Below are 3,158 nucleotides of genomic sequence, written 5' to 3' on the forward strand. Positions count from 1 at the left end.
GGCAGTGCAATAAAGCTTGTGGGTCTCGAGCTGAAATCACTGAGGGGTTGGGATAGAGCTGGGGGCTAGAATATGGACTGGATGCTTTGGTCAGGGACTGTTGGTTTTGAGTAGAAATTACTGTGGGATTTTGGTTGTATTTTTGTGCACTCTGGGGAGGGTAGTAATTCTCTTGCAAGCCATTGGAGGGAACTGGAAGTACTGGGTGGAGTCAGCTGTTCTATGCAGAAGACCCAGGTGTTAACAATGAGGGGGAGGAGGGGCCAGGGCTTGGGCTGAGGCTCCTCGGCTGTTGTTCGGCCTCAGGAGCTGTAGCAGGACTTCTTAGACCATGACTCAGGTGAGTCTGTTTCAATTTCACCTTTCCAGTCCCTTCCCACTCTCCCCAGTCCCTCCCCACTGTCCCCAGTCCCCAGTCCCTTCTGAGTCCCTCTGAGTTTCTCCCAAGTGCCCCAAACCCCATCCCAGTGCAGCCAGTCCCCTCCCTGTTCCTTCCCCAGTGCCTCCACTCCTTCCCAATTGCTCCCACTGCACCCCAGTCCCATCCCAGTCCATCCCTAGTACCCTCAGTCCAACCAAGCTCCCTGCGCAGTTCCCTCCAGAACCTCCCCAGTGCTCCCAGTCCTTCCAGAGTTGCCTCAAACCCACTGCAGTCCCTCCCCAGTGCCCTCAGTCCCATCCCATTTTCCTCTCCAGTGATCCCACTTGCTCCCAAGTGTCCCCAGTGCAGCCCAGTCCCAACCCTTGGTACCTCCCCGGTGCCCTCAGTGCCATCCTAGTTCTCTCAGTCCCATCCAAGTGCCTCCAGTCCTTCCCCACTGCATCCCAGTGCTCCTAGTCCCTCCCAAGTGCATTCAAGAGGCATCATCAGTGCCCCCAGTCCCTCCCCAGTCCCATCCCAGTCCCTCCTAAATGATTCCTAGTCCCTCCCCAGTGCTTCCAATTGAATCCCAGACCCTCCCCAGTCCCTTCCCAGTATATCTGCGCCCGATCCCAGTGGTCCCAGTCCCTCCCCAGAGATTCTCAGGCCCATCCCAGGCACTCTCTCCAGTCCCCTCCCCAGTCCTGTCACAGTCCCCTTGCAGTCCCTTCCCAGTCCCTTCCCAGTGCTCCCAGTCCCATCCCAGTTCCCTCCCCAGTGACCTCAGTACCATCCCTCTGCCCGCCCAGCGCATCTCAGTCCCATCCCAGTGCCTGTAGTCCCACTGTCCCCAATTCCTCCCCAATGACCCCTGTCCCATCCCAGTTCCCCCAGTCCCTCCCCTGAGAATCCCAGTTGCAGTCCAGTGCCCCCAGTGCCAGCCCAGTTCTCCCCAGTCCATATCCAGTGCCCTCAGTCCCATCCCAGTGATGCCCCAGTGTGTCCTAGTGCCTCCCCAGTGCCTCTCAGTCCTATCCCAGTGCCTCCAGTCCCTCCCCAGAGAATCCCCGGCCCAGCCCAGTTCCCCCAAGTGCCCCCAGGGCCTCTCCAGTGCCCTCAGTCCCGGCCCAGTCCCTCCCCAGTGCATCTCACTCCTATCCCAGTGCCCCCAGTTCCACGGTCCCCAGTCCCTCCCCAATGACCCCCAGTCCCATCGCAGTGCTCCCAGTCCCCCCCAGCCCCCCAAAAATCTCAGTCCCACCCCAGTGTCCCCACTCCCAGCCCAAATCCCCCCAGTCCCTCTCCAGTGTCCCCAGTCCCATCCCCATCCCTCCCCACTGCCCCCAGTCCCTCCCCGTGCATCCCAGTCCTTTTCCCTGATGCAAGAGGCACAGGGGGCATGAAATCCCTCAGCTGCACTGAGGTTCTACAATTCAGTTGTTCTAAATTAGGTAATTTTCTTGGTGAGCAATTTGAGTTGTTAGACAGCGCAGACTGCAGAAGCATTTTTCGTTGAACTGATTGTTTTTTAGTTTATTTTAAAGCTCTCCTAAAAACTCTACACCGGCGTGTGTTCGCTGCACCTGCACTGGGGGCTGCAGGGAGAAGCAGCTGGGGGGGGTTTGCTCTCTGCCCCTTTCCCACCTTCCCCTCGGTTCCCTGGGACTCCAGGGAATCCCAGCTCCCCTTGGCTTCTCCAGGGGCCTCGTGGCAAGGTTTCTAAGTGTGACCCTGAGATTTTGTGGCCTTGGAACTGATTGCTGTTTCAGGGCATGGCTCACCGGGCAGTCTGTCTTTTAACCCTTCCTGGGGCAGGAGAATTGCAGCAGAAGAATTGCCACGAGAGGAAATACCTCAGAGGGGCTTCCCTCCAGATAAGCCCTGAATATGCCAGGAGGTTTCAGCCGGGAGAAAGGAGCTGTGGAAGAAAAGCAGCCTAAAAATAGCGAGTGGGGATCATCAGGTTTTCCAGCCAAGAAAAACAAGGAGAGAGAGGAGGGAATGGGGTTCCAATTAATAATGATTTGGTGGGTGTAGGATTGCTTTCTGTGTGTTTTCCAGTCCCTTTTGATTCCTGGGATGATTTTAAAATGATGGCTTTAGCAATCAACTAAATAGGAGGTGTTGTTTTTGAGAGGAAATGATGCCAAATAAATGCAGAGTTTTGAGTCAGTTTTTGGGATGATTTGGGTCAGTTTTTGGGGTCAGTTTTGGGTCAGTTTTGGGGTGATTTGGGTCAGTTCTGGGTCAGCTTCTGGGATGATTTGGGTCAGTTTTCGGGGTCAGTTTTGGGTCAGTTTTTGGGATGATTTGGGTCAGTTTTTGGGGTCAGTTTTGGGTCATTTTTGGGGTGATTTGGGTCAGTTCTGGGTCAGCTTCTGGGATGATTTGGGTCAGTTTTCGGGGTCAGTTTTGGGTCAGTTTTTGGGATGATTTGGGTCAGTTTTTGGGGTCAGTTTTGGGTCATTTTTGGGGTGATTTGGGTCAGTTCTGGGTCAGCTTCTGGGATGATTTGGGTCAGTTTTCGGGGTCAGTTTTGGGTCAGTTTTTGGGATGATTTGGGTCAGTTTTTGGGGTCAGTTTTGGGTCAGTTTTGGGGTGATTTGGGTCAGTTCTGGGTCAGCTTCTGGGATGATTTGGGTCAGTTTTTGGGGTCAGTTTTGGGTCAGGTTTTGGGATGATTTGGGTCGGTTTTGGGACAATTTTTGGGGAGCACTGGGTGTTACTGGGGAGCACTGGGAGAGAAAATGAAAAATAAAGAGAATAAAAAATAAACGAAATAAAAAAGGAAATATAA

Source organism: Corapipo altera, unplaced genomic scaffold (assembly GCF_003945725.1).
Source record: "Corapipo altera isolate COAL_440 unplaced genomic scaffold, ASM394572v1 180, whole genome shotgun sequence".
NCBI classification, from domain to species: domain Eukaryota; kingdom Metazoa; phylum Chordata; class Aves; order Passeriformes; family Pipridae; genus Corapipo; species Corapipo altera.